A 15,093-nucleotide genomic window follows, 5' to 3' on the forward strand; every position below is an offset into this window, starting at 1 on the left:
CTTTGTTGGTCTTAAAGATGCCCCCGAACACAACCTTTTTCTTCAGTTTTGCCTAGTTTGCAGAAAGCCAGGAGAGTGGGAGCCTTCTGACCTCCTCAGGCAGGCCATTCCACAAGGTGAGAGCCACAACAAAGAAGGCATGTCATGCCTTCCATTTGGGTATTTTGTACTGCAATTGCATTGAGTTACATGAGTTAGAAAAGAAGGTACATTTTTGAATTATTTACATCAGCATTCCCCAAATGGATCATTTTTTTTATTTTTCATGATTATTTCCAACATTTCCTTTGTAAGCATAACCTGTATAAATTAACCTTCTGTGTATTAACATTTACTTGTGAGCACAGCTTGTAACAATACATGCTGTTCTGGATGAGAGATGCACAAACATGAACCATAAATGCATATTAGAACCTTCCTCATTTCATTTTCCAACTATTTTTTCCTATAGTTTAAAAAATAGTACCAATTTTAAACATGTTTCTGTGAAATAAAATCCCACAGAAAATGATGGAACTTACATCCTGGTAACCATTGGTTGGATCATAGCCCTAGAAATGCTTTCCTTTTTCCTGTCTGCAGTTTTGCAGTGAGTGCTCTGCATGAATACACACACAGTCACACACACACACACACACACCCATCATCCTGGTCTCTCTCCTTTTAGCAATAATTTGCACATAATGGAACAGCCAGAGGGGGGTTTGATCAATGACCTCTGTCTTAGAGATGCTGTTCCAAGGGAAACACATCTGCCAACATAAAGTATTGGAGCAATCATAGCTCAGTGAGCGTCGTAATAAGCAACTGTTACACTGGAGCCATCAGTCATGTTCAGTTACAGACCTGAAAGGATACAGCACCTTAGGGAGCAATGTCCTTCCATAAATTTGGGCAGCAATGAAGAATGATTTGCAATCAAGTCATAAAAGGCCTAAAAAAGGTCCACTATGCATACTAACATCCCGTACAGCTGACAAAGGAAATAAAAAACCTTGGCATTGTTTGCTCGTTATGTAAACTGCACAGCTGTCCAAGCAATTAAGATATGATTTTGGGAATTCTCTCATAAAAATTTGCTAACAGTGCTTCCACTTGTGAAAGTGACATTCTTCTTTATCAGTAAAGTGCATTTCATTACGGTAATGCAATTTCATCTAGCTTAATAGTAGAAATTGCTTTAACCTTATGGCAGGAGTATATAAACATCATAAAATTAATGTCACCCCCCATGCATTCTGGGAATAAATTTGCCTCATGTGACAGCATCAATCATGTGATCAAGTGACTGCACCTTCTGTTTTGGTGTTTCAGAAGTCTGGTCACCATCAACAAGCTTAGCATGAAGGTTTCCTGGCTGAGTTAAAATTTTCAACAGCCCTGGCCATTGTTCAACATTAGAAGTGATGGGAAAAAAGACTGTTTGAGCAGCACTTGAAGTTCAGCATTGGATTGGGAAAGTTCCCATGGAAAGACAATAGATGTGATGGTTTGTGCAGATTCTTCCTGGCAGACAGTACCTTTACCTCTCAGTACATGCAGAACAGAACATAAGTTTAATTTTAAATGTTGGTCAACTCACACCAAGATGATTCAAATTGCCACTTTCTCTGGTACGCGGTTTTATAGGCTCCCACTAAAATGTGGTTGGAAAAGTTATTTGAATTAGTCAAAGGGATTATTGGGGATTAGGGTATGGAAGCATCGGGGATATCTGAAAACTCAGGAAAATTTGCAGACTTTCATGTTTGGAAAATGTCATGGAATTGCCCCCTTTTAATATGGGCACATAGCCAGATTTTTATGGCTATTCTTCAGACTGTCTGAAAGCATGTTGATGGTTATGAAAATCATCTGATCTAACCACAAAAGCATTATTTTCTATCTTCCTTTGTGTAGTCAACTGATCAAAAATATTCCAATTAATCACAATGTGAATGTCTTCAGATACTTTATGGCAGGGGTGCCAAACATGCAGCTGGGGGGCTGAATCAGGCCCCCAGAGGGCTCCTATCAGGCCCCCAAGCAATTGGCTGTTGTTTGCTTCCTTCTCCCTTTCTTTTGCTTCCTTCTGCATAACAGCTTGTTATGACAGGCTTGCGCAATCACACAGAAGCTACAGAGCAAAACCTCTATTTTCTCCATTGGCTGAGGCTCACTCGGGAGGAAGGGGGGAGGAATAGCTTGCTTTGCCAGGCTCTCTCAATCACACAGCAGAGCTACTGAGCCAAGCCTCTCTTCCTTCTATTGACTGAAGCTTCCCCCCCTCACCAGTCCCTGGGGAAGGAAGGAAAGACCCAGGAAGGAAAGAGCCAGAGTTTCATTTGCCCAGTTCCCTGGATCCCATGGAAGAAATACAAAGAAAGCACCTTTAAGTCCAATGAGTGCTAACGTTTTAAGCATCTTTTAAGTTTTGTGTTTTTCTGTGTTCTTTACAAAATTTGTATCTCTGCTACCTAATCTTAAATAGGTACACACGTGGCCTGGCCCAACATGGCTCGGCCCAACCTGACATGGCCCGGCCCTGCAAGATCTCATTTATGTCCAATCCAGCCCTCATAACAAATGAGTTCAACACCCCTGCTTTATGATATTGCCTCTCACATCATACAATGCATATTCCTTTATTACTAACCACAATTTTGCAGTCTACTGGTAACCCACTTTGAGTAATTCTTTCCAGCTCCATAGTTAAAGTTACCCCATGACAAATAGATATAAATGTATAGTTCATTAAAATTATTTATGGGATGCAGCCTTTATGCAGAAGATATCTGATTGAAGGACAATGAATTCATGGAACAAGTCACACAGTGTCTCTGCTCCTCTGATTTGCAGTGTTAAATACAAACTGGATTAAAATGCAGCATAAAAAATGTATCCTTCCATCAAAAAACATGAGTAATTATGACCAAACAACATAAAACTCTTAAGATAATATGGAATTATATCATCATGGTATAGGATGTATCCACTGAGAATTTTGCGGCAATAGCCTTTGCTATAATCACAACTTCTATGGCAAAAGATGTTGCCTTAGAATGCATTGTTTTTTGTATCAGTGAGAGGTGAACAAGTCTACTAACAGGGTTCCTACCAGTTCTTCTCTGACCACTTTATAAAAGCCATATTTTAAAAAACCTGAATAAATCTTCGTACCACTCTTTCTCTGTGTATACTATCTTATTAAAGTTGCCCACATAAAATATCTGTTAGCATGCTATGAACCCTTGATGTTAGCTGACCATTGATCATTCTGTTCCTTCTTAAAGTTGAGTACAAAAATTCATAAATGTGAGTTTTTTTCATTACATCAAATGTTCACTGTAAAACATAGAAAAGTTGCAACGTAGTTGTTAAAAAACTTTCTTCATGACCCTCCACTGATTCAGAAACTCTATGTTAGCTCATTTAAAACTAACTCTGTTTTCCACAATCTAGAATATGATAATTTTAGAAGTGCCTTTTTCACACATGCATACTGATAGTGTGAGAAGAGCTGAAAAGTTCTTTGTACAACACATGTAAATTTGCTCTTAATTGGAGAGGGAAAGACCTCCAATTCACATTAATGTTTATACGCAGGCTAAAGTCAACAAAAGTTGGTTTTGATAGTAAATATTGTACATGTTTAGTCAATCTATGAATGGTTTAATGTGTGATGCAGTGAAGTCTGGAGGAGGTTGAACCAGGCTGTGGTATATTATGATTATACCACTAATCCACTGAATGGTGAACTGTTGTTAACTTCATCCCAGATAAAATCAAACATTATTAAGTTAAGTGGGGCTCTGGCTAACAGAGGAGCTGAAGTTTGTAACTTCATCACTATGTGGCCAGTCACTATATACAGCATTCCCATTCAGATACAAGTGTTATGTGGGGGAGACGAATGATCACCTTAGAGCACTGTGACACAAGATACTACAGCTCTTTACATAAATGCTGTTGCCTCACAGTGAGATTCAGCCATCACGTAATTCTGTGGTGTCTGTCTGAATCCACCATATAATCTGGCTTTCACAGCTCAGAATAATAGACTGTACAGTCCATATTTTGAAGAAAAAAAATTCTGCATTTTCTAGTTTATGGCATCCAATGACCACAAAAAGCTACTTTTTTTCTCACCTCCAAAAGAAAACAGTATCTTTTACTTTCAGTCATATACTGTAAAAGCTGTTATTTCAACATCAGCCAGTTATACAGGGTATCACTCTGTTTCTTCCTCCTGTCAAGCATCAGATCTCAAAATAACCAAGCGTTGATTTTGAAAAAAAAGTCTTAGTTTATTGATAATCCATTGTGCTCAGGTAGGCACCAGATTGGAAGTGATACAATGTAACTCAAGAATACTAATTTTAAAGGGGCACATCAAAGGTATTTTAGGAATTCTAACACAGGTGTGTGAAACTAACACTCTGGCTACTTTATCGGATTTTGTGGTTTAGCAACATCCTGGGTCCAGGTTTAACCCTGGGAAAGTATCCCAGGAGACCTTATCTTCAAAGCGGACATTCCTGCATTTGCTACTAGTGAGAACTAAAGAATAGGTTATATGGCTTTGATGTGCAGTACATTAGAATAACAGTTGAAAATACAGTTATACAAAGAAAGGAACCACATGCTTGACATACTGCCCCCCTAAGCTTTCACTCGGGGTTTATCTGGGTGCAGTAGGTAAAACTTCTTCACCAATATCGGGGCTCAGACATTGGATGCTTCCACCCACTCATCACAGCTCAGGGGGAAGTGCTTCCACCGTATTAGAAAGTGAAGCATACCCCCTTTTTACTTTAGCATCCAATATCTCCTGCACCTCTGGTGACTCTGACCATCCACTTGAATCGGACTGGGTACCGACAGGCGGGGATGCCAGTTCGTAGCCCCCGGATCTCGCCGGAGAAGGCTGCAATAGAAAACAGGGTGTATTTTACTAAACAGTTTGGGTAGTTCTAGTTCCACAATAACTTTGTTTATTACTCTTTTTATTTTAAAGGGTCTCAAATACGTGTATGCCAACTTTCTTGACGTTTGCGGCAACGGCAAGTTCTTGGTTGACAGGAAAACAGTTTCTCCTACTTCAAAATCCCACTCCGGTGCATGTTTTTTTTTTATCATACTGGTTTTTTCTTGAATTGTTTTCCAACTTTTTCCTAAAGAGCCCCACCATTGTTCAAATGAAGAAGGGGCTGGATTGTTAGCACCCCCTGGTAGAAGAGGAAAGGGCTTTCCCTCATACTCATTCACTACTTTGAAGGGGGAGGTTTTGGTAGAGCTACGAATGCTATTATTGTATCCATATTTGGCAAAGGGCAGCAGTTCTACCCAGTTCGACTGCTGGTGATTTACATAGCACTGTAAATATTGTTCTAGAAGCGCATTAATCTTTTCCGTCTGGCCATCGGCCTGTGGATGATATGCGGAGCTCAGACCCTGCTCCATCCCAGTCAGTTTACAGAACTCCCACCAGAAGTTGGCAACGAATTGCGGGCCCCTGTCACTAATGACCTTATCTGAGAATGAATGTACTTTGACCACGTGCTGGAAAAATAAATACGCCAATTTCTTGGCGTTTGGCATTTTTGTACAAGGGATAAAATGAGCCTGTTTTGAAAAGGTATCTACAATCACCAGGATCACTATTTTCCCTTGAGATATTGGTAATTCCACAATAAAGTCCATAGATACAATAGACCAAGGTCTCCCCGCGGTCTTGGTTGGCTGTAATAGTCCAGGAGGCTTCCACTCCCCGTCCCGTATCTTGGCCATGATGCATACCGGGCACATGGAAACATATTCAGAAATGTCCTTTTTCATTTGTGGCCACCAAAACTGCCTATTAACTAAGTGCAGGGTTTTCACATATCCAAAGTGACCTGAAAGTTTGCTATTGTGACAATATTGCAGCACCTCTTTTCTGAGGCTTTTAAGCACATAGAGTTTTCCCTCATGGTACCAAAATCTGCCTTATCCTTTATTTACTCCCTCCAGTCACTCAGCCTCTTCTGCCTTGACTGCCTCTACCTGTCAATGACCACCCCACGGTTCCAGCAATTCTCTTTTTCTCCTGGAATGGGTGGTAACCACTCCCGTTACGTGGCTGGGGTGTATTATAGAGTCTATCACCTCCTCTTTCTAGCTGTCATGTTGGGGCAACTGGATAGGGCGTCCGCTAAAAAGTTTTTCGAGCCCGGAATGTGTTTGAGGGTGAAGTCAAATTTGGCGAAGAACCCCGCCCACCAAATTTGTTTCTTGGTTAGTTTTCGGCACCCTGTTAGCGCTTCCAAGTTTTTGTGATCAGTCCAAATTTCAAATGGCACTCTCGCTCCCTCTAGCCAGGACCGCCATGTTTTAAAGCAAAAGTCACCACAAACGCCTCTTTATCCCACACAGACCAATTGCACTGCTCTTGGGAAAATTTTTTAGAAATGTAGGCGCAGAGGCGCAGTCTCCTCTCCGTGTCCGCTTGCATAAGTATTGTTCCCATGGCCATGTCGGAAGTGTCACATTGCACCACAAAGGGTTGGAGCTCATTGGGGTGGCTCAACACAGGCTCACTGGTAAATAGTCTTTTTAACTTATCGAACACTTGCTGACACGCTGGCGTCCATTTTAATTTGGCTCCCGGTTTTTTCTCCTCTGGACCCTTTCCCTTGGTCTTTAAGAGATCTGTGAGGGGTAGCATGACTTGGGCAAACCCCTGAATGAAGGTCTGATAAAAATTCGCAAACCAGATAAATGATTGTAACTGTCTACGTGTCCTTGGGGGTTCCCAGTCCAATACTGCTTGGATCTTAGCTGGGTAACCCCTTCCCTGACACTCTGAATCCCAAATAATCCAACTCCTTCTTATGGAACTCACACTTAGACAGTTTGGCATACAGCTTGTGTTCGTACAACGTGGAAAGTACTTTTCTCACCAGACTCACGTGAGATTCCATATCATTTGAATAAATAATTATGTCATCCAGGTACACTACCACACCTCGATACAAGTACTGTCTCAAGACTTCATTGATAAAGTTCATAAACACCCCAGGAGCCCCTTGTAATCCAAATGACATCACCAAGTATTCAAATTGGCCCATCGGAGTGTTAAAGGCTGTTTTCCATTCGTCCCCCTCTTTAATTCGCACCCTAAAGTACGTGTCTCTCAAATCTATCTTGGTAAAGATTTTCCCTTCAGAGACCGTACTTGGATCAGGGGAATTGGATAGGCATTAGAGGTTGAAATCCCAATGATTCCTCTAAAATCTGCGCAAAGTCTAAGGCTCCCGTCCTTTTTTTTCTGAATAATACAGGCGCGACGTGTGGGGCAGTTGCTGGGCGGATGAAGCCTCTTTTGAGATTTTTCTCTATGAACTTTCTCAGTTCTGCCTTTTCTGCCCACCCCATGGAATACAGTTTTGCCTTGGACAGTTCTTGCCCGGAGATGAGTTCAATCGCACAATCCGTGCTTCTATGAGGGGGGAGTTTATTAGCTTCCTCCTCACTGAATACTTTTTTCAAGTCTCGGTATTCTCTGGGAATGGCCTGGACTTCTTCCACGGCCACACACATTTTCTCATTCCTGGGGGGGGGGGTTAAGGTCTCCATGTTTTGGCCCACTGGTGGCACTTGCACTTACTGTCCATGAAATCTATAGTCTGATCCCCCCCCACCTAATGTCCGGCTCGTGTTTAGCTAACCAGCCCACTCCCAAGACTACATTGAATGATGCAGACGGGGCAATTACCAACAGTTCAGTATCCCAGTGGTCCTCTATGCCCACAGGCACCATCTGAGACTGCTCCACGCATGGTTCTCCCTTCATCACAGTATCATCCCTCTGTTCAAATTGGATGGGGTGGGGCAGTGGGGTTCGTGTAAGTTCGAGGGTGTCCACCAATTTGGGGGTAATTATTTCCCTCGTACACCCCAAGTCAATTAAAGCTCGTGTGTGCATAAACCTCTTGAGCTTTGGATTTAATAAAGTCAATGGGACAAAAAACAAAGATCCAGTTATTCTCACCCTCAGCGGTGCTGTTAGATCCACAACCTGCTGCTTGGCACCTTTCAGTGCAGGTCGTCCTCGCTTCCCGCTGGCTCTACTCCCCAGGACATCTTGTTCAACTCATCCAGGATGATAGTCTCCTCCTCGGGGATTGTGGAGGCGGCAGTGCTCCCCTCGCTGATTCCTTGGTGCGGGTAGATGTCCTCTTGGGTGTTGCTGCCGTAGGCTTTGGAGTTGGGGGGGGGGGCTCGAGGTTTCTCTGGGCAATCCACCACCAGATGGTTTGGGTTCCCACACCGATAGCACTTGCAGACAGGTGGAGTTTTGGTGGCTCCACTCGTCTGTGGGCCCTTCTTCCCCTCTGGTTTTGCCCCCGACCGAGACTCACGTCCCCCCTTTCCCCCTTGCTGCTGTTGACGTTGTAGGGCCACTCTCTTCATATTGGTTTCCACCTCCCCTGCCAGTTGCACCCACCCTACCAGCGTGGTAGGATGTGCCTGCTGCAGGGCCCGATCCAGCACACTCGCATTCAGGCCCCTCTGGAACGGCTCTATCTTCATTAGCTCATTCCAGCCCCAGACTTTAGCTGAGTTGGCTCTAAAGTTGGCCGCATACTCATGCACCGACTTTGACCCCTGTTGCATCTCCCGCAGCGCTGTGAGAGCCCAGGTTTCTTGTAGGGGGTCTTTGTATTGGGTGAGCAGGGCTTGCAGGAAACCAGCCACGGTGACCAGCTCAGGACCCCTTGTCTCATACAATCTCACATATCATCTTTTGGCCGCCCCTTTTATCTTGGACCCCAAGTAGTCCACTCTACTAAACTCTTCTGGGAATGTGTTCCCCCAATAGTGCATGTAACTATTGGCTTGAATTGAGAAGTATTCCATTTCTTCAGGGTCGCCATTGAAGGTGGTGTCCAACTCCCTCCTCCGCACATAGTTGCGGGGCCCTGGCACTACTGGCTGCGGCGCCGGGGCAGGGGGTGCTGGAGCCCTCAGGGCTTGGAGCGGTGCTGGCTGCCCTACCGGTGGAGCTGGTGGTACTGCCGGTGATGCTCCTCCCGGGATCCCTGGTATCCCCTTCAGGTCTGGCTGCAGTAGACGGTCGATCTGCCTCCGCATCTCTTGGGTCATGAATGCGGCATTGGCTTGGATCTCATCCCTCAGCCCTCTCGCCATGGTTATCATCTCACCTCTCACCGTTTCCAGGATGTCTGGTTCGCCTGGACCCTTGCCTCCATCCTCCCCCTCGGAGTCGGAACCCGACGGTTCCCCACCGCCGTCGTCGGGTCAGGGTTCTTTTCATCCATTTCCGTCCCTGAGAGAGCAACCTTCCCGGTTGCACCCTGGAGCTCTGCCGCCTCATCCCCCTCGAGCCAGTCTTGTTAGGATGGCCTCCCGGCGGGCTGGAGCTTCGTCCATCAGAGCGGTGGAAGTTCGTGGCTCCCACTTTTGTGGGGGGATGAACAGTTGTTGCACATGTAGAGGGGACCCACGCTCTGCGACTCACCTTGTGTCAATGATGTGCCAAGGGGGGGTCCGCACCTCTATTCTCTCCAGCAGTTTGATTGGTTCACTGTTATCCGGAGCTCCTTCAGCCATTTGGCTTGGAAGTTACCAGATCAGTTGAACTTTAAAAGGGATCACTTCCAAAATGTCAAGCATCAGATCTCAAAATAACCAAGCGTTGATTTTGAAAAAAAAGTCTTAGTTTATTGATAATCCATTGTGCTTGGGTAGGCACCGGATTGGAAGTGATACAATGTAACTCAAGAATACTAATTTTAAGGGGGCACATCAAAGATATTTTAGGAATTGTAACACAAGCGTGTGAAACTAACACTCTGGCTACTTTATCTGTTCTTGCGGTTTAGCAACATGGGTCCAGGTTTAACCCTGGGAAAGTATCCCAGGAGACCTTATCTTCAAAGCGGACATTCCTGCATTTGCTACTAGTGAGAACTAAAGAATAGGTTATATGGCTTTGATGTGCAGTACATTAGAATAACAGTTGAAAATACAGTTATACAAAGAAAGGAACCACATGCTTGACACCTCCCATAAATCCACATTTTTCTGTCATTAGAGGAAGAAATGAAGGACCACTTAATGTTCCTGGCCTCCAATATAGTGCCAAGGAGTTCCCCAGAGGGGCTGGCAAAACTCTGTGTCACCTTAAAATTCACTGAGGAATTTTGTGCAATTTTGAATCCTCCGCAGTAACATTTGCTTCACACTTTCATCATAAATAAAAAGGATAATATTGTCCAAATGACAAAGTTTAAGCAGAGTTTGACAAGACAATCTCTAATCCTATGTCACTACAGCAATACTGTTCTCAACTAATAAAGCATGGGGCCACACTCTCTTGTGACCCCATTGTAAGGAGCCCCACTATAAGAAAGGAAAGGGAAAGTACCATATTAAAAAAAACTAAATGAAAAAGGGTTTACAAAATGGTGAGGCATAACTAGGACTGCCAAGCCTCCAACTATGGTATAAGCCTCCTGCTGGCCACACAAATTATTTGCAGCTGATCTGAGTGGCAGTGGGAGAAAAATTAAAAACATTGGCATCATGTGCACAGCTACATCACTTCCAGGGAAAATCTGTAAATTACATAGGGTAGCTCTAGGAATTACCAGAAACTCTATGATTATACCATATGGCACCGTACCTTCATATCCCCACCGTCAGAGCTCCTGCTGATTACAAGGTATCGCCTACTGACAAAACTGCTGACAAAAAAACCCTTATATATATAGGGTTGTCCCCTCTTGAGTGGTATTACAGAAGAGCATCCATTCATATGTGCCTGTGGCTTAGCATTCCAAGTCACAATAGATACAACTCAGAAGAAAACCTGTATTTCTTCCATGACAAAATGTTGCAATTTGAGTGTTGTTGTTTGAGTATTGTGAGAATGCAGGTTCCTGTACAGCAGTGTTACCTTTGGGGAAAGATATCTGAATCCATTACAGAAACTTACAGAAAATGCACTTTTATTGTGCAATAAAACAACCACCAGGAGAAGGCCCACCATGACAGAAGTAGGAACTAATAATTTTATTATGCAGTAGAGACTGTATATCTTTTGTATAAAGTCTGTATCTACAATGACAATGAAGCATAATCAGCACTTTTGCAGTTATGCAAAGAAGGGGGAGGCGTAGAAGGTAACAGCAACCACCAGCAGCAGGCTAGGTGGGTCAGCTAGGCTTGCCAATCCCCAGGTCCCAGAGGGCGTTCTTCCGCTTTCCCAGGCTTCTTCCCACCCCCAGTCAGCTGGCCGGTGGGGGGAAGCCCCGCCCCCAGAAGACCATGTGCCTTTCCAGCTCCGGAGGCTTCAGTCTCCGATTGAAAGGCTTCCTCTTGGGATGGTGTGTCTGTGTTACTTTGAAGAAGTTGGCAGCAACTCGTGAGTAGAGAGGCCAATCCCTCGATTCAGAGTCGCCAAAAACAGGGGTGGGGGGAAAACATCTGCTGAGCACTTCAAGGGGTATGCTCAGCTCAGGGGATGCCAGGGGTTACCCTTATGCTCAGGTGGCAAGTCATCCTTGTGGGATCCAGACCACTTAATGGCAGTTGTCCTTGCGGGATCCAGCATCCTGTCATCCCATGGTTCCCTCACCCCAGCAGGTGGGCTGGGTTGGCAGAAGATCAACTGACTGTCAGCTCAGTCAATGGCCATGATCAAGTGCCCCATGCTGTGCCAAGGCTTCTTTGGCCAATTTTATTCCAAGGTTCAGTGGTAAGTTCATTTATTACTGTATGGTTAGTTGAGGGACCTCTCACCTTTCCTACTCTCACCCCTCCCCTTAGCTCTGGGGCCACAATTAATTGCCAGCAAATTGAAACTGAAGAAAAAGCAAATACCATGTGATGTTTTTGTTTGAACAGTTTGTCCACTATCACCAGACCTCCATAGTAGACCTAATATATGCTGACTTGGCTGCCTTCTGTAACTGGGGCACCATGTGATTACATATTTTGATTGTTTCCTTAACATACCTTAGAAGGTGAAACTGGTGGCAAAACAAAAACATAAAATATGATCACCAGCTTCATATGAATTGGGCGGGGGGGGGGCTCTGAGACTGCAAAGGAACCTCAAAAGAGAGGAGGCACAAGAGAAACAATTAATACATCAGAAATCTCTGCCAGGCTTTTATAAGCATTACAGGCTTTTTCCTCTATAAAGAAACATATTGAATCTTTAGAGCACAGCCCATTCTTCACTGTTTCAGTTGTCTCCCTTTGTTTACACATCCCTGCCATCCTTCTTTGTGAATGGAATGCTAAACTATCTCTAGGGAAATGTTAGATTGCTTACAGAATGCCTCAGCAGATGGTGGTTCCTGTTGCAACAGAAGGCTGTGATTTCACCTGAACTCTGCAAGAACTCTAAACTTAAACAGAAAAACAAGATAAATGAGGACTCCTTAAAGTTCCCCTTCCTATCTGCAGATTCTGTGGCAGGAGGAAGAAAAACAACAAGTTTTGGAAACCAGCACAAGATCCCATCTGCAAACTTTGTTCATTGCATTACAGGATTATCGTTTTAGCTTTACTTTCACTGTATGTCCCACTGTTAGACCATTATGAACCATGTTGAATGGCCTTTCATCAAGAAATGCCCATAAAAACTCAACACTTAAACACCAAAGGATTGATTGTGACACAGAACCCTTTCACAAGCACTGCAGGGAATACAAATTCATATTATCACATTCCAAATGTGTTGATTCTTAGGGCACTTTGACTTTATCATCACACCCTTCTTCTCTCAGAGGGGCAGTTTATAGCTTAGAGAGGCAGAAACACCCTTCTGAATATATCACCCTGAAAATCATAAGTACAGAATACTACCTGGCCCAAAATGATACAATATGGATGCCAGTCAGGAATGAGCCTGGGCAAGTATTTTGGAAGTGTAAGAGCAGCTGACAGTCTACTGTCCCCTCCATGCCCTGGAGAGATGCATAATTTAGGACATTGGGTCTCCCAAAGCCTATTGACTGGTGCTTGGACTAATTCCATCAAGTCCAACCTCACTTCCTTTGTACACACTTACCCTAATTAAGTACCACTTGATCAACTCTTAATTCTATTCACCAAACCTATTAGCTTTCCTGTCCAGTACTTGCAGGTTCATCAAGCCTCTCCCAAATCATCATCCACCTCAGAAAAATCCATCAAGTTATTGTTTTTTGGGCAAACATATCAGCTTGCCCCAGATGCATTTTGCCCTATATCAAGAGCACCCAGCCACTGGTGCAGTATGTGTGTGTGTGTGCGCGCGCATGCATGCACCTTGCATCCTCCATTTAAGTCCCACTTCATTGGGTTCTCTTCTCTTCATGAAATTCTAGTTGTTCTGCTGCTTTTGCAAACCACTTTTCTTGAGACTGGTAATTATCTCTCTTCCTTAAGATCTCTCTCCTCTCTCTTCCCTGTGTTTCTCTTAGTTAGTTCTTGTATATGTGCATTTATTGTGTGCATTTTGTTTTATTCTTTCTCTTTTTAATAAAAAACCTTTCTGGTTGAACATCTGCCTGGTTTATTTAAAGAGTTCTCCCAAACTCCAAAGCATGCAACAACATATCTAGATGTGTTTGCTTGAAGCCCTGAATCGAACACTGATTCCAGAAAACTCTCAAACCCCGAGAGTAGAGAGCAGAGAAGATCACTAGCAGGAGAAGTGGGGGATATAAAGGCACCCAATAGTCCAGCCTTTAGCTCAGAGCCCAGAGTCCACTCTACCCTAATCCCAAACCCCAGCAGCAGAAAGAAGATCACAACCAAACAGAAAACAAAGCAATGAATCAGCTGTGTTAACTCCTTGCCTCTCTCTCACTTCACCAGCCAACAAAGGCGGAGAAGGGAGAAGAGCTCAGTTAATACATAGTCTTCTGTGCCCATAGACCAAAATGGGAACTCTATTATTGGCAGTCAGCAGTGCCTGTTAAGCTTTGGAAGGCTCCTATTGGCATCTCCAAGGCTGGAGAATTCCACCCACACTGTTTCCTTGGAGTTTTATGAACAATTTAATTGATCTGTGCCAGTTTGTCTGCAAAATGTAAACATTCATGAATTGCCACAAACTACACCAAAATTTCGTGAAAGTTCCTGGTAAAAGCACCACCACGAACTTTACTTCACAGACCATAAACTGGCCGAAATTTGTGATGAACTTTAGTTTGTACACAGACATCTCTCCTATTCCTATCCAGACTGTACCCTATCTAACAGCCCTGAAATGGCTTACAATGCAAAAGACTAATGTAGAATAAAGGCAGGTACAATGGGAACCACAGGAAAAAACCACCTTCAAGACCAGAAGCTATTCAATGTATCATTTATACATCTGTGGCAGAGACTGCAACTACTTTCCACTAAATTCACACCCTATTTACAGAACCATCATAACTAAGGCCTAACTGCTAACATCTGCTACAGGATTTTATATAAATCTTATAATCAAGGTTGCCAGTGGTCTGGAGGGGGAGATCCTCTGTCCCTTTAGAAGAGCATTTCTATGTGAAAATGGGCAGCTGAACCTCTTCTTGGAGACAAAAAAATATATCCTGATAAATAGCAGTCCATTGAGCCTCTTTAAGAGGGCAGGGCATATTTTTCTCCAGATTATTGTCAACCCTAGGAGCAACAAAATCAATGAATGAATTCTTACACTAAATTACAGCCTTATGAAAAACAGCCCTTACTGTCTATAAAAACACAGCTTTCAATTTGGTTAAAGTTAGTTGGGGGTTAGGATACAGCTGACTTGCAGCACAATCCTAAAAAGACTTTCCTACATTAGTCTTTAAGATTACTCTTTTAATTTGTTCTGTTCATTTTCATAGGTACCAGTCATAACTAAGCTTAAGCAGATGGATTTGGAAAACTGCAAATTTTTATTTTTCCATAATTTATCAACAACACAATGCACTCAGTTGCAAATTTCATGGAGTTCATAATTTGTATCAAGCACACATGCTCTGTAGCTCCTAAACTGAAATATACTTGTAAAAAGGTAGTCCCCTGTGCAAGCACCAGTTGTTTCTGACTCTGAGGTGACGTTGCTTTGAAAATGTTGTC

Source organism: Heteronotia binoei, chromosome 4, assembly GCF_032191835.1.
Source record: "Heteronotia binoei isolate CCM8104 ecotype False Entrance Well chromosome 4, APGP_CSIRO_Hbin_v1, whole genome shotgun sequence".
In the NCBI taxonomy this organism is placed as follows: domain Eukaryota; kingdom Metazoa; phylum Chordata; class Lepidosauria; order Squamata; family Gekkonidae; genus Heteronotia; species Heteronotia binoei.